This window comes from Nipponia nippon, unplaced genomic scaffold (assembly GCF_047370975.1).
Source record: "Nipponia nippon isolate SJK-2023a ecotype South Korea unplaced genomic scaffold, ASM4737097v1 scaffold_7, whole genome shotgun sequence".
Taxonomy (NCBI): Eukaryota; Metazoa; Chordata; class Aves; order Pelecaniformes; family Threskiornithidae; genus Nipponia; species Nipponia nippon.
Genome location: NW_028262391.1, coordinates 8,705,062 through 8,726,201, shown reverse-complemented (window position 1 = coordinate 8,726,201; position 21,140 = coordinate 8,705,062). Strand labels below are relative to the sequence as shown.

At 49.7% G+C, this 21,140-nt stretch overlaps 1 protein-coding gene across 20 annotated transcripts in view; it reads right to left on the bottom strand.

The window, feature by feature from the left end:
• Nucleotides 1-3,297: 3,297 nt before the first annotated feature.
• The window catches only part of CCNL1 (cyclin L1), a 34,984-nt gene continuing 17,141 nt past the window's right edge, over nucleotides 3,298-21,140 (bottom strand). For 4 of the 20 annotated variants that reach the window (XR_015700542.1, XR_015700559.1, XR_015700560.1 and 1 more), the window contains 3 exons: nucleotides 11,340-21,136; nucleotides 10,292-10,584; nucleotides 3,298-10,167 (listed from right to left, as the gene is read on the bottom strand). The gene's annotated coding sequence lies outside the window, so the exon portion shown is untranslated. The remainder of the gene's footprint in view (nucleotides 10,168-10,291; nucleotides 10,585-11,339; nucleotides 21,137-21,140) is intronic. The other 16 variants (XR_015700553.1, XR_015700544.1, XR_015700547.1 and 13 more) reach the window with 16 other exon arrangements.

Sequence of the window (21,140 nt, the reverse complement as noted above, 5' to 3'; positions counted from 1 at the left end):
TGGTGACATGGAGCTGTCTTGCTGCTCCTTTGACAGGAGATGAAATTATTGCTTGCCATATGTATCAAAGTGCTTGCCATATGTATCAAGTTTTTATTCCTAATAGGATATTACAAAATAAAGCAGTGATGTGCCTCATGTATTAAAAATGATAAATAGATCTTTAACAGAGTTGGTGTGTATGATCTGGGATCCCAGCCTGTGGCTTGCATATGGAGCTTTTCCATGAAGGAAGAAATTAGACTTCAGAAAAAAGCATCTTGGTATCTTAGCAGCATTAAAAGTATATGAAAATAGAAACTGGAGCCAGACCCAATGCCATATGCAATTAAAATATATTAATCAGAAAAAAAAATAGACTGTCTTTCTTTTCATTCAAAGAAACAGTTGTGCTGCAAGATATTCTTTGCTTTAAATTCTTGGTTTGGCTCCCAACATTTTGTATCTGGGTTCCTTTAAAGCCTGCAGTATGCTGCAGAAGCACCGGACATTTTTAATACAAAAGAAAGAGCAGAAGACTGAAATTGGGGAAATTTCCTTTCTCAGACAAAACCCACATGTCTTTATTTTTAGTTATTTAAAACAGGGACTGACTTACATAATGAAGATTTGATGTTCGATTTAATCTTTAATTGTTGTAGGTGGTTAAGTGTAGTCTGCTGAAGAAAGAATAAACTCCGTATGCAACTGTAATGGCGTGAAACAATATAACCAAATATGCTTAGCACTTATGTGGGGAGTTTTTTTTCATCCTCAAAGCGTAGTACAAAATTATTTTTGATAGGATAATAAAAAGGATACTGCAAAAGATTAATGTTGAAGAGCTTTTAACACCGGAAATATAATTTGTGTGATGGAAAATATGAGCATCTGGCATTGCACTGTGAACTGTTCCCAGATAACGAAAAAAAAATCTTCCAAGCAAGCATGGCCAGTTCCCGCAGATTATTTTTGCTTGTCTCTCCAGAGATACCCTCTATCTTCTGAAACAACCGTGCAACAAACGTTCCCTCCTTGCAGTTTTCCATCTGGAGCCTTGAATGACTGGTGAGCTAAGGTCAGTGCCAGGCTGTGACTATATTTCTTCCCAATGAGCCAAAAGACTATCACTGAGCAGCCTACCAAAGTAATACCTTCTCTTCTACCTAGGCGGATCTCGTTGCACTATAACCGTGCAGCGAAAAGAGGTAGAATTCCATCAGCGCTTCACCGGCAAAAGCAAGTGTTACCTTGAAGTTAACTGGGTAATGTCGGTCACGCCAACCTGTTACGGTTTGCTTTACACCAGTTTAAATGGACAGTCCTTCACAGTGTGCTTCCCATGGAAAAATCCACAAAAGAATATTTAGAACTTAAAAAAAAAATCTGCTTTTAAAAGGTGTTAAGATAAAAAGTGTCTACAATGCATATTATAGCTTATCCCCATACCTTTTGTGACAGAAACCCTTTTGTGTGTGCTTGACAGCTCTTGTCCTCTGCTGAAGGAGGCTTCAGCAATTTGTTTGATACAAAGGCAGTTTCACATCTCTCTGAAGAAAGCTTTAAAGAGACTTCTCAGCGTAAATTGCTGTGTCCAAAAAGTGACTCCCAGCTGCTGGGCTGCGTGGCAGGGAAGCACGAGCTGCCTTTGATACCCCACTCTGCAGGGATGCAAGGGTTTGCTCTGGAGCGGCAAACTTCTTGGGGCTTGGCACAAGAAGGGTTTGAAAGACTCGAAGCAGAATTGGGCAGGCAGGGGGGAGCTAAGGCAGGGAGCAGAGGCTGAGCGGGAATAAAGGCTCAGGTGTCCATGGGAGGTGGAGAAGAGCTTGGAGGGAGCATCGTGCTGTCGCGGGACGAGCCCCGCACGCCTTCCCACCCTGGCCATGTGTGGGGCTGTGGGTACATCACTCCATACCGACATATTCAAACCGAAAGTGGAGCAGAAACAGCTGGCAGGCTAGCAAAACCATGTCATTATCAGACTTGGGTGTTATTAGGGTGTGGATTGCACTGTGCCCATTGCCTTCGTTCTTTGCCTTTTTACTGTGAGTTTGTACATGACCACCCCCTGCGTAGTCCATAAATTGTTGGTTTTACAGTGTTGGCCCGTCACACCACAGAATTGCTGTGTATTCACCCTGCTCGTTGTACTGCGGGCCATAGCAAGTGATATTTTGAAATGCAGTGCTGATCTGTGTGCAGGGCAGCTCTGAAATATGGCACAGAGAGAGAGAAACGAAAGCAGTTCGTTGTCATCCCTACGTAAGGGTTTGTCTGCTTGTGTCAGCACTTTCCCATTCCCACAGGTCATGAATAAACAAGTATTCTACTTAACATTTTTATTTATCCTCTATTTGCTGTCACACGCCAAACAGAATTAGGAACAAAATGGATGTGCTAATGCAGAAGCTGTTTCAGTTGTGAAGCTTGTCTAATTGCACCAGAAAATGTCAGTGTCTCGGGTCTGAGCGCTGCACCAGCCTCTTCAAAAATGAGATTTAGCTATTATCTTTTTGTGTGAGTCATAAGCTACCATCCCAAATCACGCTGCGGGTGCCATCTGCTTCTCACTCTCCTGTTACCTGCGCTTGTTCATTTAATAGGGGGTGTGTGGAGTGATGCTGGCTGCTCTGAAAGCTGTGTAGATTTTTATATCTCCTAAAAATCAATTGATTTCTAAATGTCAGGAACATGCAAGTGATGACACAGAGCCATTTTAGCCTATAAAACCTAGTTTTGCTGGTTCCTCAAACCCACAAATTTACAAGGAATGGTTTGTTTTGGGGAGCATCCTATTTCCAAAAAGACTTTGAATGTTTTTCAAGTTGATAGAACACCTGTTTTTGACACTACTGAATGTTAAATTTATGTTTTATTCATTTTGGAATTCGATTATTGACTTAATTATGGTAAAACCCAATTATGGTAAAAACAAAAGAGGTTGAAATTAAAACAAAAAGTTGAAACATACAGGATTTCACTTCAGCAAACCTGAAAAGTTTCAATTTTTGTTTTCTTATTTGTGGAAATCTTAAACTCTCTCAGGGCAGGAACCCGATATCTTGTGTGACTCGGTGCTAAAACCCGCGTCGGCCATCGCGCAAGACGCAGAGCGTTGCATGGGGTCAGCGCAGCGGTGGCAGCCGATGCAGACGGAGCCTGCTTCAGGCCCAGGCCCTCGTGTCGATGCTGTGGCATACGCTGGCTACTGCTGGAAATGCTTCAAAGCTTCTGAATTCATTGATGTAAGAGTTAAAGAGCAATTTGGTGTAAATAAGAACTGTGCACACGAAGAAAGCCAGCTACAGTCAGTGGTGTGTAAAAGGTCTTTAATGATGCAAACAACTTTTGGACAAAGTACAAAAGAAGATAATTAGGCAGCTAGGTCAGAAAGCATGGCAGGCATACGTTTGTAAGAGGTCCCTTTGTGGTCTGTTTTGGAAGCGGTTTGCTCTAGGCACAAACACAAACGTAGACAACTTGAGGTCCAGCCCTTTTTCGTACCCATCACAAAAACAAAACGAAACCAAACCGAAAATGGGAATAAATGGGGTATTAGTATTGGGCTTTGCACTTGTTATTGCTTAGGCTGTAGTTTAGCCAGGATGCCATGCTAACATCCCTGGCGAGTTTAAATTTAGACGTGGTGTAAAGCCCAGGTGATGTGAGGTGTGCTGCAAGGAGCTGTGGGTTTCAAAGGGAGCTTTGAGGTTAGTGACCAGCTTGGACTGGGCTGGTCTTAAATATCATTTGAAGTGAAACCCAACGTCCTGACCCAGTCACAGGTAGGTCTCCTCAAGTGACACCTCAGCAGGAAGCTTTGATTTGCAGAATTACAGCTCATGAGGCCGCATCTGCAGGGGGTGAGGGGGCCTGACAAGAAATGGTGTCTCCATTATAACGGTACGGTATTTTGTCAACACAGCCCAATGATTTTAAGACTTTGAAGAGGAGAACCAGCCAAGAGCTCGGGGTGACCTTGCCCAGCAGGATGCCTGTGGAAGCCGCTTTATTCCAGGTTTCCTTCTCGAGCCGCGGGTGTGGGCCCCCTGTGCGTAAGGGAGGCTGGGCTGATGTCTGACGGGATGGACTCTTCCCTGCCCAGGTGGGAATCTGCATCAGCCCACCGCAGGAACTGGTGTGTGCTCGGGGAATCACACAACACAGGGATGAGCCCATCACGCTCCACCAGCTCAGCAGTTGGTACCTTGAAGGCGTTTCTCTAAGGGGTTCAGCCCTGCTCACTTCATCCGAGCATCCCCGAGTAGTCATTAGCAAACTGCTGTTGAAATTAATCCTCTGCAAGTCTCAAGAAGGGGAAAATGCATCACTTTTACCAGGTCCTTCACTGCCTCTGTGTAAATGCAAGTGTCTAAGTGATTTTTGCTGTAATAGGGCAGAAGAGTAATCTGGAGATATCTGCGTTCTTCAGTTTACTTCTGTGGTTCCCTGTAGTATTTGACCTTGTCACTGGCAGTTTGGTAACTTTAGGCAGCTTGCTTAGCAGTCATTTCCAAAGTCGATGCAATTGGCATTAGTTAATTATTATCTAATTGTTATTTTTAGCAATGTATTTATGTACAAAATATTATTTCTCAGAGCTTGATTTTTAAAAGGTGTCTGTCCTGCACCTGCCACATGCATTGTGTGTACAGTCAGGCAGTGTGCACTGAAACTGTAGAGTCTCGGTTCTGCAATTCTGCACACCGAAATGGCTAAATTTGTCCTTCTCCTTCATGAGCTGGCCCAGGCCCCCTGCTCTCCGAAAGCTGCCCTGGGGGGACGAGAGAAAACAGAGCCATGGGAACACGGCGGCCCCTTCTCCCGCTTCCAGCAGTCCTGGCATTGTTTGTCCATGGTAAATCTAGGAAAGTCTTCTATGGAAAAGAGAAGAAAAATGGGAGACGTTGTCTGAAACAAAGGTGGTGGGAATGTGGACTTTGAGTGGGGGCTGGATGCGTGCGAGAGATGGAGCGGCAGGACCACTGCCAGGGAGGCAGGCAGGGTGAGCAGAAGGGAACCGTGAAATAATCTGGAGAAGGTTTGCCCAGGAGGGAGGTGGTGAGGCAGCATCCCTCCTCCCGCCCTCCATCCCCTTGGGCTTCTTCCACTTGTGGAGCAGTGGGCGATGTCCTGCCTTGCCAGAAACCGTCAAGGAGCCGCGTGTCCGTTCATCGGTCCTGTCCCTGTTTAAATCAGAGCTGTGTCTCCCTCTGCCTTCAGCATGGCCCTGAGAGGTATCTAGGAGAGCTTTGGGGCGGACTGTTGCTGAAAAAGGCTTGGAAATATAATCAAAGAAAGTGCTCCTACTACTTTTGATTCCCACTGCAGAAAGCAGGACCTTAGATACACTTTTTATGACTAAACAGAAATGTGCCAAGAACCGCTTCACTCCGTCACCAGTCATCCCAGAACAGTCTGTGAGAAACAGCCAGCAAGGGGCAATAGCAGAAATAAAAATTTTGACATGTGTAAAAGCTACTAGCTCTTACGAAATACAACCAAATCTTGTTTCAACAGGAAACGTATGTAGCACGGAAGGCGCCAGTGCCAGGTCTGCCTGGACTCGGATGCCAAAAGGGAGACAGACTCTGCTGATTTGGCAACGCCAGCCAGGTGCTGAGTCTGTGCTGGCCTGGCCCAGTTCAATGTCCAGCCTGGCTCTCCCGCTTTCTCACATTTTCTCCTCGGCTGGGGCAGCTCCTGGGTAATTACTAATAGCCAGGTATGCCGCAGCATCGCGTTAACCTTCCCGTTCAGTGCAGGTGCCCTGTCCCCGGGCATCCTGGGTTGTTGCTGGTGAAGGGAGAGCCAGGCTGGCAGATGTACACACTCCTAAAGAGAAGGGTCTATAATCTCCTTTCCTTTTTGTCTTCTGTTAACACTGTGTGATATAAACAAATTAAAAAAAAAACCAAACAAACCATGAAACAAACAACAAAATAGCTAGATTTAGTTTGGTTTGGCAGGTGTGCATGGTAAGGAAAGCCTGGCTGCATGTATTGTGCCCTTCCGCAGAGTCATGGCAGGAGGTAGTCAGCATTTATTCACATTTTAAACAGCAGTTGTTGCTATGAAAGCTCAGAGAGGCTCTGTACAGGGAACAGACTCATGGTGGCCCCTGGCCGGTCCAGGCGTGAGTGAGGAGCCCTGGCCAAGGCAGCAGGCGGGGGCAGCCCCGATCCTGACACCCGAGCATCTGCCTTCCTCCTGTGGGTGGGAGATGGAGGCTGGATCTGGATTTTTGGAGGTCACAGTGTTCTGCCCTGCCCATCACTGAGTCAAGAGGGAAATCCTCGCTATGATGTCTGTCGCTGGCTGGCTGAACCCTGGCTGGTGGGACTGCAGTCACAGTTTCATGCTAGGGTAGCCTGCGGCAATACAGCTGCCTACTTGTTCTTCTTATTTTTTTTAAAAAGTAAGCTTGCAAATTGGGAACGAAGAGCTGCATGCAACAACAACTGCTGTACACTGAGGAGACCCTGAAACAAAGCTTTGGAAAATGTGAACGTCACTGATTAATTCCAATCTCGGTGGCAGTGTCCTCAGCTCACAGAAAGAGAGGTGCCTTGTCCCGTGTGTTTTGCCCAGCATCTTGGTTGGTGCCATGAATGGACGGGCTTTGGATGCACGCCATCATTCACCTGTGCCCTCAGCGAGGAAGAAATTAAGTTAGCGAGCACTGTTTGCTGACACTGGTATCTCGCTTTACTGTCCCACGTCAGGCTTTGCTGGGCGCAGCATGGGGAAGGTCTGAGCACTCCTGTCGCCTTGTTAGAGCTGCAATTCCCTCGTCCCAGCCCCGGGGCCAGCAGGCGATGCGCGAGGTGGGGTGGAGGCTCCAGCAGCTCTCTGCTGCTGCCACTGAAAAGTTGTTGTAGTTGCGTTGCTTACTGCAGCTATGGCTACAGATAAATATTTAGTATGTGGGCATCTCTGGTGTTGGCTAAGCAAAACAAATCCCAAGTGGTTAAATGGCCGTATCAGGTCAGTTGGTCATATGTGTGTACTCGGTGTGAGATAAGATGATCTGTGTGGTGAATGACTCCAGGTTATCTGGGGCTGAGTACTGAAATTGGGAAGCTTGTGTCTTTTGCTAGCATTGTTTCTTTTTTCCTTTTTCTTCCAGCGTAGCACGGACAGTGCAGTTGTAGAGGATTAATGCAAACAGGTCACCTCTCCACCCTTTGCAACTCAAGCAGGAGTTATTTCCTCCTCCCCCCGTTGGTCTGCCGTGAGTCACCACCTTCTGCCTCCCGTGATCCATCTTTCCCCGCAGGTTTGTCAGATCCCACGTGGACATGCTCACACACACAGGTCTGTAGGTTGTACAGAGCTGTATAGCACAGCTCTTCTATAGGGTCAGCTGTAGGGTCTGGGGGGGATGCAGCACAGAGCCCCTCTGGAGCCCACGCCTGCCCGGGCGCTGCTGCAGGCAGTGCTGGGACAGGACTGGAGTTACTGAACAATGCACATATATACACAAAAGTTAGTTGCCATTTCAACACAATATCAGGAGACGTGACTCACAGCCAGAGCATCTGGTAGCCCTCCCTGGAGCACCTGGTAGCCCTCCCCGTGCAGTGTGGTGGGGTGCCGGTGCTGCTGGGCCAGGCGTGGGGCTGGCGTCCCCCTGCCCCGTGCTGCCCCTGCCCCTTTGCCGAGACCTCCAGGGCAGGTTTGTAACGCCGGAGTCACTCTGTTCTGTGGGGTTGCTCGATAAGGGCTAATGGGAAATTGAATTTGCAAGGCTATGCAAGGCCAGTGGGTATTTCTGGCTTCTTCAGGCTCTGCAGTCCTCGCTTGTGCCCTGTGCTGCCCGCTGCGATGCAGCCTGCAGTTTTTTCCCTGACTGTGGTCAAGGAGTCACAGCACTGCAGAAAAATACCAGTGGTGTTTCTCGCCACAAAATCACAGATAATTGTTAACTTTTTTTTAAAGCAGGCTGCAGAAGAATTACTGTCACCAGGTTTTAGGAGGTGGCAGAAAGGTGTTCAGAGGGTGTGATGGGGCTTTTGTAGCTGTGTCTTCTCGCCTGTCTATGCTGCAGTGCTGGCAGCACAGAGCTGCAGTGCCTCTCATCCCATCACACGGACGCTGACGATCAAACGCTCATCATTTCTCCAGGGCACAGACTGTCAGGTCTGCTCTCAGCGCTTGCTCAGCCTCGCTGGGACCCTGCTCAATCCCGTAACTGCAGTGTGCTTTGGATCAGGCTTCATGCGGGCATCTTTGTGAGTACTCCGCTGCTGTGAAAAGAGCACAGCGTCGTGCCAGAAGAAAGAATTTGAAGCCAAGTTTCTGATGTTTTTTATGTAAGACTAATTGTTCATTCAGGGCCATGCATCCAGCTGTCATGTGAGTGTCCACAGTTTTTCACAGCATCCCAACTCACACCTTTGTTTTACAAAGACAAGATTTTCATATGGAGCCCACAAATCTGCAGTTTAATTAGGATGAGTAGCTGGAAGTAGGTTACGTGTGGTGACATCTTCACTTAATTTACATACAACCAGAAAATATGTCCCATGAGTGCCACCAGACTTCTAAGTGTGATGAAGACCATTCCTTTGCTTTCCTCATCAATTATAGCAGTTCAGGCTACTGATTTTCTGTTTCCTAAATTTAGGTGGGTATCAAGCTCTTGAACTCTTCTACAACAGCCATACTATGCTGGTGGCTCTAGTTCGTTAATTCAGAAGTTGTCTGGGTTTGTCTGCGTGAGGCACAGACTGAAGATGGTTTGCCCAAGGTGTCTTTGTGGCCACCTCTCCAAGCACCAGGTACCACACTGCCTTCATTTATCTATGGCGGGATGTATCTGCAGATCAGAAGTACTCAGACACTACGGTGACAGGCACAGAATAAATACGGAGGGTGGTAAACATCAGTGAAAGGGTGGAATAATTCAGGGTGGTCCACGGTGGGATGACATTTAGCAAAGGAAAGTTTCAGTGCCATGCAAAGGAAAATGTCCTCATGTGGAGCTGTGGTAGCCATGGAAGATCTCTGGGGGGAGCGGTGGAGCCCCTGTGCTTGAATCATTCAAAGCAGACAGGAAAAAAGCTACGGAAAATGTACTGGCAGGAGCAGCCCTGCACTGGCAGGAGCTGATGAACCATATGACCTAAATGGTATTTTCCATCTCCCAATTTATGTGACATGGAAAGTGATTTATTTTGGCCTACCACCCCTTTACTACAATGAATAATACCCAGCTGGCAAGTACCTGCTTTCAACTCTGGGTAAAGAGTCCTTGAAGAAATCTGGTGGTCAGAGAGCACTGAGAGGAGCCTTAAGATCCACTGCAAGTGCAGCAGATTTTCCTTTGCTGATGGGGTTGGTTTGAGGGTCATGCCCTCTGTCCTGCCCAAATGTGCTTGTCAATGAAACTGGTCCCTGAGAAATAAAACAACCGAAAGCATTAATAACATGTGGATTGCCCTCCCCTGCCTTATGAGATCGCTCTTTTCCCACGTCCAGGTCAGCTGAGCAGCACTTGATTGGCAGTAGGAAACAAAGATGAGACTTACCCCCGATGCTGTGTTTTGTAAATTCCTCCTATTCCACTAAAATCGCACGTGATGCTGAGGGTGGGCGTTAGGACAATGACACGCAGAGCGGTGGACGGGGCGGTGGAGCCCGTCTCCAGCAGCGGAAGCTCCTCAGAAACCCGAAGCTGACCCTGCTTTCTGCACACCAGTTTTCATGAATCATTGGCTTTTATGGAAATCCGTTTCAGCATCCATTTATCCAGCTGTTTCCTGTGTATGGGGAGCATTGTGCTAGCTGCAATATTTGTTTTAAGTTACCAGGACTGAGCGGTCATTTTAATCATCGTAAAGTTCTGAACAAAGAACCACATGTGCGTTTTGGGAAAAGTACCCAAAAAAGGATCATCAGCGACAGCTGAAAAGTGTCCAGAAAGAGGTCAGCTGTGGAGAAAGATTTATGGGTGCTGTGGGTGTAACCAAGTAGCAATATTGCCTCAGTGCTTTCGTAGATCAGCAGTTGCCAACTTCATTATATTTGCCAATGTCTTTTTTGGGTTTTGTTTTTGTAGATTCCTTCTAAAAATAACGATAACACCTCCTTTGAGGGTAATGGAAGCAGTTACTGGAGCTAGAATGAGACGGTAATTCATCTGTTAGAACTGTATACAGTGAGAGTTTTGATTTTTAATTCCTGTGCGATAAAAAAAAAGGATAAAAAGTTGCTTCTGAAGACCAGGCTTTTCTATGAATTAGTATTCATAGAAATTCATGAAAATACTTTCCTCTGGCTATCTTTGGGCAAGGACGTTACAAACCTGCTGTGCATCCATCTTACAAGGAAACAGTGCTTTGCCCAAAGGACTTCACGTAAGACGGCGAGCCATACGTATGCTGCCTGGCTCCCAGGGCGCACCGTCTGTGCCATAGCTGCACTAATGGAGACACGGGAATCCACGGATGGGTAGGGGCAGGCAGAAGGTCTGCAGAACATCCCCTCACCACGATCACAGCACAATTCATGTTTTACATAATAAGCATTAAATCTACAGAAACGACTGAAAAGCCAGCACCGTAAATAACAGGGGAGAGCAAAAGCCTTGGCAGGCTCCTGGAACAGAAGAGGTTGCATTAAGGAAACATGCAGGAGAAACCAGACTACAGCACAGATCCTGAAAAGCAAAAGTCTTCAGTGATCCCTCTTAGCCTGACCCAGGGAAAATGATTTCTGGACCTTAAACCTCGTGATCACCGTAAGCCTGAGAGCGTGAGCAGGACACACTGATCGTGGGCTGGCACTTCTCACCCCAAGCCCTGTCTTTCGCTGTGCACAACCGCAACGTCTGGTTTGGGGACTTCATTTAAAGGAGCGCATCTAGGGGTGAAAACTCATTTCTGGCCTTGTGGTAATCAGCAAAAGCATAATTAAGCAAGGTGTAAACCAATCCAGTTAGTGACGATCACATCTCCTTTTCCACACCCTCTCCCTTCCCTCCGTCGACAACTCAGACGTACAGAAGCCTTCAGTCACGTTGCTGACACCAGCGTCGCACCTTCCTTGTTGCACAGTCCCTACCTTAAACCTTCCAAACCCCATCTTAGGCCAACTTGTGTGACAAGTAGTGGGATGCAGATTGCCTACTAACCCGCATAAAAAAGGAGTCCGACATCAGGTCGATTTGCAAATTGGGCTCCCTAGGATTTAGTGTGGCATTAAATAATTTTCATTTTTACCCAACTCTCCTGCAACAGAAAGCGTGTTCAGACATACCCTCAGACGTACACACATGTCCTTGTTCAACGGCCTGAATACTCTTTTATGCCACATATTTTGTTATTGTCTTGGTAAAACTGAGGCTGACTTACCCGCTTGGTCTCCCTCGGCCTGTGCTCTTGTGCTGTTTATCTCCGGTCACTTCCAGGGGCTGAGCCCGGGAATGACAGAGCGTTTCCCAGCCAAGGGGCTCTGCCACTGAAAAGACATCCTGCTATTTATTCATCTGCCATCGTTTCGGCTGGGCAGCCTTCAGGACATCAAGCAAAGGGAGCTCATTTGTTGCCATTTTCATCATCTGTGAGTTTTTCAGTCCCAGGGCTGGACGAATGTGAGTTTAATAAGATGAGTCTTGTCTAGGAAAACAGTATCCCTCAGTTAAAATGAGGGCGTTTGTTCTCTTTCGAGAGGACTCGAGTAGCTCGTGTCCAGCTGGGAGCAGCTCCCGGGCAGCTGGAAGTCCCTCCAGTCTCCAGTCGCCTCTCCGCCTTTTGGTACCCAATCCTTTTTTTGCCAATCATCTTTTGAAAAACCCAGCAGCTTCCTAAACTCTCTTGAAAATGGGACCTCGCTCGCCTGTACTGCGTGCGCGGGAGCGTGGTGGGGCGAACCACGGCCTCTGAGAACTTGCTCTGAGTTTGTCCCCGTGCCCAGCACCGCTTCCAGGGGCTGTGCAGCGTCCCGCAGGCGGGGGCTAAAATGGAGGTGGCCGGCTGGTCATCGGGGGCTGTTATCCCAGGAATCCCTGAGCACAGCTTCTTAAAAGCTCTCACATATGCGGGGGGGGGGGTTGAAAAGGGTGGATGGGGATCACCTTTCCGGACGTGGCTCGCTGGCCTGAGGAGTGCTGGCAAAGCGCAGTTGCAAGGTCAATGCCTGTCAGCATCTGTGGCCAGCACTTGTACTTGGCTGGCGAGGAGGTGTATGGGGTGGAGGGGAAGGGTTTTCAGTCCTGCCTTTGTGTTTTCAGCTCTGGTATCCGTGTGGTGAGCTTTGCTGTTGCTAGGGGAACCCATGAGTACTTATAAAACAAAAAACAGCCCCAAGCCATATTGTGTCAATTAATGTAACCAGACATATTTCCTCAAATAAGAACCATATGTTAGAGATAACATCTTTGTTGCTTGCGGTTTCCTTGATGGCAAACTACTGTGCTATAATCCTTTACTGTCTGACTCGTTTATAAAATTGTTGTGGATGAAAATACGAAATACCGAGAGTGCTTGCTTGGGGCTGGGCTCGCCCAGGGCTCCAAGCCCCCGGAGAGGCGCCTGCGGGGAGCGGAGGGAGGCAGGAGGATGCTCTTCGCCCGGAGAGCACATATTTTGTTCTCTTGAAAGGGGCACCTGTGGCAGCTCCGGTCGTCTCCTCTCCAGTTTGTTCTCTTTAGTTATCTGTCAGCCTTACGTGTGCTGTCAGGCCAGGTGTCTTCTCAGCACAGGAGTTAACTTTTGAAACATCGCCAACTGGAGTAAGATGCTTAAGGTTTTTTTTTTTTTCCAGAGGTATTGGGGCATATAAAAGCCTACCAGCTTTGAACAAAACTCCAGCTCCTCAGCCTCTATACCACGTTAAAGTAGGACTTAAAACTGGTTGTGAAAGGCACTTGGGTACCTAACTCCTGGTTAAATCAACACAAACCAGAGGCTCCTAAGGCACGTAGGTGTTTTAGAAGGCTGCACTGCTTCATTGAATGGATGTATTTGAATCTGTTGAAGCCCTTAAGCAGATTCACTTGATTCAAGATCATTTTCCTATTGATTTCCTCCCTTGATTCGTTATCAGCGCAGGGCACGGGCCACTCGGCTGCCCAGGACCTGCCCTACCTCAACTGGATCAACTCTCTGGTTTGGCGAACGGGCGCAGCCGCTGCTCCGCTCACGTGGATGCTTGCTGCAGCAAAGAAACCCTTTAACAACAGGATTTGTAAGACCACAAAAATGCACAGGAGACAGGAGAACTTAATTATTCTTTACATGATTGTTTTTGACTTGGATGCCATGGCTCTCAGAAGGGAACAGCAGTATCAGTCTAATAATTCTGCCTTGGTCAATCCCTTATGATATTTACACAGGGGCTGTGCAATAGCTGGCGGGTAAATATCATTTCTTTGATCGATGCTCGCCTGCGGCACTTCGGAGCCGTTTCACGCTGCTGTTGAGGAAGGATGCGCAGGTCAGCTTCTCCCCATACCCTCAGCTCCCTCTCTGCAAGTGCACTTGGGCTGTTTGGCTCCCTCCAAGCCAGAGCACTTAGTCGGCTAAGTGAACAATTTTTACCTCAGGGAAAAAGGCTAAAATGGCAGTTGCATATGGTTTTTTTCCTACCAAATTATAAAAAGGTAGGCTTAAAGCCAGGCATAGCTGAAGCGGCACATTCTATAGAGCAGGCAGAGCCCTCACAGGTTGCACACAGTTTAGAGTATGAATTTTGCTTTCCAATTAGCTGACAAGTTCAGGCCATTTGCTTTGCTCACCAATTATCCGCACTCCTGCAGATGTATTTTGCTTTCACAAGTACTCAGCAAAGAGCATACATACGATTTTTATTTTTTTTTTTTAACATCAAGGCAAAGGGACTCGCTCCTTGCTCTCTGCCATCATTCTCCACGCTCAGCTGCCATCAGCTCACACCCTTGCCCCCTCGCAGACCCCCCAGTCTCACCTGGGCATCCAGGGGGCAAAATTTCAGCTGGGGCGAGCAGGCGTTGTGTACACAAACCCTCGAGGTGCAGGAAGGCTGGAGCCCCCGGCTGACCCACAGGCACCGGCGTGGGCAGCCACCCCACGGCACAGGCCAGCTGAGCACGACAGGACGTGTCTTGGTCTACACAGTCAAGGTTTTCCTCCAATATTTGGTACTAATATGTTAATCAGATCTCACACACAGCCTCTCATTGTACCGCTCGCTCTGTGTTTGTACAGTAATTAATTCTGACTGCAGTGACTCCATCAGCCTCAGGGATCGCTGCCTATGTGCCTGTGCTTGCGATGTGATTTTGGAGGATGCCTGAGTGAAGCAGCGATGTTTGCTGTGTGATTTCAAATTGAAACTTGATGACAAATTGATTATTGTTGAAACAGAAGGAGCGTGGCATGCACAGCCACACACAGCCCCGCACGGCCCCCCCATGCAGCCCCGTCCACGGACGAGGGGCTCCGGGAGGCTCTGAGCAGCCGTGTGGTGGCTGGAGGAGCTGGAGCACAGCGACTGCTCGCCAGCCGGGCGCTGAGCCTTGGCCCTCTTCTTGCCAGAAGCAGAAAAACTGAAGGTGTGATGTGGTAAAGGCAATCTGAAATCCTTTCCCTTCGGGGGGTGTCTGCTCCCATCACGGCACGCCTGTAATTCCCATCAGACTTCATCTGCTGCCTGCACATTCATCAAGGTTGAACTGTGCTGTGCAACGTGCATCAAATGAAAGCCAGATACTTTCTGAATACATACAGGTTGCTATTGCATAAAGGCAAATATAAATCAGACTCTGTTCTCATCTAGCATTCATGGCCACATCCAGCCTGCTGCACCGTGAGCAGAGCTCACCTGGACAGAGGTTGCGCTGCGCTGGCTGGGTATCGGCGTCAGGGGGGAGCACAGGTTGCCCACCCCTCGCTTCCCTCTGTACCCGCTGGCTGAGGCTGTCGGCACTTCCAGCACAAAACATCACCTAGTTCCCCCTCCAGTCCACCGTGAAATCCTCCCGCCCTCCAAGCAGCGCAAGGTGGGAGCTGCTGTTTGCGGTGTCTCTGCAGAGCCTCCCTGGCAGCGTTTCAGGGGTGGCCGTGGGGAGCAGCATGCACCTGGCTGCGCTTTTGGCTGCGTGGTTTGTTAAGCGAAGCGCTGGAGGTGATTAAAAGCGTTCCCAAGAAATCCCTGCTTTCTCTGGGCAGTGTTGGGCAGGCAGTGGGCTCGTCCTCCCAGCCCTAAAACTCTTGTTATTGCACCAAGGTCCCAGCGCGTCCCCTGGAAAGCAGCTTTCAAAACACCCCTCTGCCTCCGTACCCCTTCCCCTGCTGTTCGCTCCACTGTGCGAAAGAGAGATCCAAACCCCGACTGTTAGCATGACTTTACCTTGCATTCGGCTTTGGGCGGGGGATTCCACTGGGAACAGGCAGCAGCTGCTGGGTGCCAAATCAGTGGTGACCAGGAGCCCCGGCTCAGCTGGCACGAACCCCCCTGCTCTTTGGAGGGTGGCTGAAAATGCCCTTTCCCAGGACGCCCAAAAATTGCCAGGGAGCACCCGGAGTGTTCAAGGGCACGGTGGGAAAGTCAGGCAGGAGCTGCCAGCCCTGCTGCCTGTTTCTCTCGGGGAGGGCCTGCCTACACCAAGAACTGTATTCTTCTAAACGCTGGCCTCTTTATCTGGCTTGCTGCACTTTTCATTCAACTGAGAAGAAACTCTGCATGCGGGGAAAATGACTTGGCTCCGAGGAAACTCTCATTTTCATCATCAAATGAAATTCTTCCCTTAAATCCCAGGGAGGGCACAGTCCTGTTGGGGGTTTATCCAGCAGTAATACCTTCCTGATGCCACCACAACATGACCGGTGAAGCTCCTCTGGTCCCCTCAGGAAGCCCATGGCCCTGCTGTGACCGGCTGCTTTGAGACACCCTTTGGGAGTGGGTATTTATTTTATTTGGAAAATGGATTAGTTATCTGCTGGTGTTTCTGAAACTCTCCTGTACTAAGACATACCCCCGCATGGGGACACCCAGACAGCCCCGGGGCACAGGGTACAACAGGGAGGCCTTAGGGACAGTGGGATCTGGGTTTTCAATTAGCTGAATAGTGATCATTAGGTGAACTCATGGGGCAGCAAGATGTGCATGCCACCCCTTTGGAGATAACAAACCTTTTAATGCTTAGGCAAACCATGCTGGGAATGGCAGCTGAGCAGGGCCGTGAGGTACGGGGATGCCTTGGAGGGCTTTTCTGTCACTCGTCTCCTGCAAACCTGGGACAGTTTTTAAACCAGCATGGCTCAAAGCAACCTAAATCCATCGCCTCCGGCATCAAACCACCTTGAATATATATTTATCTGAGAGATGCCCACCAGTGCAATTAAGTCGATGTTCATTAGCTCATGTGGAGGTTTTCTCATGTACAGGAGCCTGAATGAGCTTGGGCTGCGGCACGTAAACCCTATTTTAACTTACTGACTCTCTGTGGCTTCAGTTGCAATTGGCCTTTCAGGGGTAATCCAAGCCGGTCCACCCAAGTTGTTGCAGAGCTGCGCGCAGATGCTTTTACGCTGAGTTTAACCTGGTTGTTACCGAGGTATCTATCTCACGCATCTGGTGGTTGACGCCCTCCCTCAAGGCTGCCCAAGGCTACCTCAAGGCTCCGCTCCTCCCAGCAGCCTGAAGTCGGGCACTCATCTGAACGCTTGGCCCTGACTGATGGGGCTGTGCTGGCCACATAGAATCATAGAATCGTCAAGGTTGGAAAAGACCCTTAAGATCATCAAGTCCAACCGTTAACCCAGCACTGCCAAGTCCACCACCAAACCATGTCCTCGAGCACCACATCTATCCGTTCTTTAAATACCTCTCGGGATGGAGACTCAACCACTTCCCTGGGCAGCCTGGTCCAATGCTTAACCACCCTTTTGGTGAAGAAGTTTTTCCTAATATCCAACCTAAACCTCCCCTGGCGCAGCTTGAGGCCATTTCCTCTCATCCTATCACTTGTTACTGGGGAGAAGAGACCAACCCCCACCTCCCTACAACCTCCTTTCAGGCAGTTGTAGAGAGCAATATGGTCTCCCCTCAGCCTCCTCTTCGCCAAACTAAACAACCCCAGCTCCCTCAGCGGCTCCTCACAAGACTTGTGCTCCAGACCCTTCACCAACTTTGTTGCCCTCCTCTGGACACGCTCCAGCGCCTCGATGTCCTTCTTGTAGTGAGGGGCCCAACACTGAACACAGCACTCGAGGTGCGGCCTCACCAGTGCCGAGTACAGGGGCACTATCACCTCCCTGGTCCTGCTGGCCACGTCACCCGCAGGGCCCAGGCGCCCCTGCCCCTGGGGCAGGACACCCATCCCCTCCTTTGCTTCTGCTCCGTCTTGGTGCGTTCAGCAGCACCAGCCCAGCTCCAGCAGAGCCCGCGCGTGCGTGTGCGCATCTGCGTGCGTGCGTGTACAAGTGTGTGCACGCAGGGGGATGCTCGTGTCCGCTTTGCAATACTTCCACCTACAGAATAAAACCCAGAACGGCAGCGGGAGCAGCCAGCAGCCACCCTGGGAGGCGATGGGTGCACAGCAGCGCAGGGGGGCCCAGCCGGACAGGGCTGCTGCTTTGGGGGACTGGGGCAAACCAGAGGATGTCTGCAGAGGTGCTTGTGAGCCCCTTGTCCTCTCCAGCAAACCTTTGAAGAGGGATTCTCTTTTTCTGGGACAAAAATGGCAATTTTTGCAATTTTTTTCCCTTCCACTGGAATATAAAGACTTTTTTTTCAGGCCAACTTTTCTAATTTTAACTTTTTTTTTTTTTTTTCAAAATGCCCCGCTGCTCTGTGGCCAGGCAGGAGATGGGACTGGAAAGCTGTTTCCTTTACAGGAGTGTTTTTTCCTAAGCAGGGTGTGATCACCGGGGCTCCGCTGCGACAACAGCCAAACACTGTGTGGGCACACGCCGGTCCCGCTGCGGGGAGGGGAGCGCAGGGCACGGGGCGGCTGTAGCAGCTTCAGTTCCTGCCCCAAAGAGCTTGCAAGCAACAAGCTTGTGCTTTGGAGCAAGGAGAGCAACAAGGAGCACAGACAGGAGAGCCGTGGCCTTGGAGGCTCGCAGACGGGGCCAATGTGAAATGATGGATTTCACGAACATTTCCTGGCAGGAGCAGTGACCGGGGAAAGATTTCCCGGAAAAGGGACCCTTGCTGCTGTCATTAACAGCAGCGCACAAGGCACGCGCTGCTGCACCCGCTGCCACTAACCTGTGGGTTTTGGGGGTGGCAAAAGCCCTGATGAATACTTGTTGGGCCAGTTTCCATCAAGAGTATTCTTAGATTGTTCTTTTTTTTTTTCCTTCCCAAACTGTCCAAAGCTTTTGGTCCATGTACATCCTTCCAATGTCTGTAACAAGGCTGAAAGTGAAGGACATCACAACAGTTTGAATTTACTCATTTGAAATATTTGCATCATTATGTTGAAATATTAGTCAACGCATTTTAACAAAATCCTTTTTCTGAGGAAAAGCAATTCTGAGGGCGAGACCAACCGAGCCAAACTCCCCCACCCAAGGAGAACTGGTCAGCTGGCACATTTCCCTCCAGTTCCTGTGGGTCTCTCTAGGGGTCTCAGATCTTCAAAGTTCAGTGGTAGCACCTTCTTTCCATCACCGTTTTCTAACAGCGGCTGTGGCATCAGGCAATGCAGGAATACTCCGTATTTCCCAGGAAACCATCCCCACTGCAGCACACTGACGCTGTCAGGTGTCACCACCACCCCTCAGCCCCTACCTGCCAAGCTCCTCTTACACCTTGCCTCGTTTCCCGACAGACCTCCCATGGTCTCCTTTCACTTTGGGTTGTGGATCAGACTGGGTGGCTCGAGGCTTTCACAGCCGCTTGCTGTTAGAGCAATTTTTTTCGGATACGTCCAAGCCGCGGGGCTGTGGCTCGGGGCGGTGCGTAGCTCCTGGTCCTGCTTCGCCCCGGCTGCCATCTGCCGCTTCGCCAGGACGACGTCCGCTCTGTTGGCATTAAGCACATATTTGCCTGTGGCCATCTGGGTCCGACGGTGCAGCCCGAGCAACCTTCCTGCTTGCTGGCAGCAGCAGCCGGCTGTGCCCCGCCGACAGCCATCGCTGAAAAGACTGGAAATATCTTTCATTGCGTTTCATCTGCACGCTCCATCACTGGCTTCTTTGGCATCCCAGTACTTCCATCCGTGCTGGTGAGAAAACAGGCACAGTAAACCAGGCCTAAATGGATGGGGCAGAGGGAAACGGGTGCTGTATTGCGGTACAGTCTGGGCCAGGAAAGCCACTGCATTCCCACCGGCACGCAGGGTTTCCGTTGGAAATAGCATTGCAGTAGGGCATTACAGAGGCTGTTTTTACCATAAAAACATTTCCAGTCTGAAGGGTAAATGCCTGAACACGGTCTCACTGTGCAAGCGTGTCACATACCGCTGTGCAGAATAAAGCTCATGCAGATGACAACGAGCTCGGTCAGAAGCAAAAGATCTGCGCAGGGCGCTCGAAACCCTGGCTCATTTCTCAATTGCATCTGTCTGCTATTTCCAGCGCCCGGTGTGGCTGCCCGGGTCCCTAGCGAAGGCAGAGCCGCGGGCTCTGGGCAGGACCTGCAGTGAGGCGCTGCTGCCTTGGGCGCTTCTGCCTTTGGACATCACCTTCAGTGGCTCACCAAAGCCACCACATCCTTCAGAGATAAGTTTCAGCTGATGAAGGGTTCCCATAAGTGACTCAGGCACATGGAAGATGCCGAAAAATTTAAAAATAACAAGCATTAAATACTTCTCAACTACTGAGATACGTCAGTGTAGCCTCAAATCAGCCTCAAGTCAGCCTCAAGTGACTCCTGGAGGTCAACACAGATGCTTAAAGATCAAACAGTACTTTCAAATGATTAATTTTTGTGATTTAATGAACACCTAAGGACACTTTGAAATCTCGGGAGAGACATGAGAGATCTATTTGTAAAAATAATGCAGCACTTCCCTTAAAATAGGCTTGGCTGATGCTTCACGGTATTGTTGATGGTTGCTGCGCCAGACCTAGCACTGGCACGTGACGCAGCAGAGCGAGGCCCTGATGCCAATCCCCTCCCGGCACGTCGCTCAGTTCCTCAGCTGGTCACGTCGCCTCCCAGCACGACCTGCATCACGTACGCGTGACGGCTGCGAGCAAGCTGGCATGTTCGCTTTGTCACTGCTGCTGTCCCCTGCTGTAACCAATGGCACAGTAAGTTTGGGGGAGCAGCTCTCGTCCTGTCTAATCGAGCCAAAGAGACGGAGGAATTCACAGCGCGGCGGCGGGATAAGGCAACGAGGGGGAAGCCCTTACTGCGGTGTGGCTCAGCCGGAGCCAGGACGGTCAGAGCCTGGGTGCTCCCAGTTGTGCCCAGTGGCCGGGGCGGCTCAGCAGCCCCAGCCGCGTGTGCCGCTGGCTCCTGGGTACAGCCCGGTCACCAGCTCTAACCATACTCTCACATATCGAAGGATTAAACTGTTGCTTGCCCAGAAGCTTTCTCCTTGACAAGTCCTCCCGGTAATGGGACGCTGACAGGGCTACAGCCATGCGGGGCCACGATCCCGTTTCCAGACTGCTCCACTCCGAGGACTGCACGCCACCGCCCTCCCCGTTTGTGAAACAAACAACTCGCTCCCCACTTTGTGCCTCTTGTCGCTCAGACCCCCAGCACATCTTCTCTTCCTCACAGCACCGACCCGACACACTTGGGCTTCGAGAAAGATCCGCTGCTTCCGTTTCGGTAACCAAACCCATTTATTTTACGGCCTGTCGTTGGCAAAGACGTTGCGTGGTTAAGGCTACCATCCGTAAAGCTGGCTGGAGACCTCTTTTGAAGAACAAACGCTGAACTTCTCGCTAGCTGGCTGCAAGCTCCCAGCGTAAGCAATCCGCAGCAGATGGTGTCTAGTAGGCCAACATCACCAGATGTTCCAGCCTTACAGGGAAGCTCACTTCAGCTCTGGAGCGAGGGGCACTGGAAGCACGGAAGGGTGATGAGTGCTTACGCATAAACACAGAGAGGCTGCGCCCTCTCCGCGTTTCACTCCGATGCACAGAGCTTGAGCCAATTGTGCTGCTACTTCCAAACTGGATTTTTATCGCTGCCCCAGACTATCTAAATACTTGTATCTAGGGAAAAAAAACACCCTAATTTCCATAGCAACAAATAATTTTTCCTGA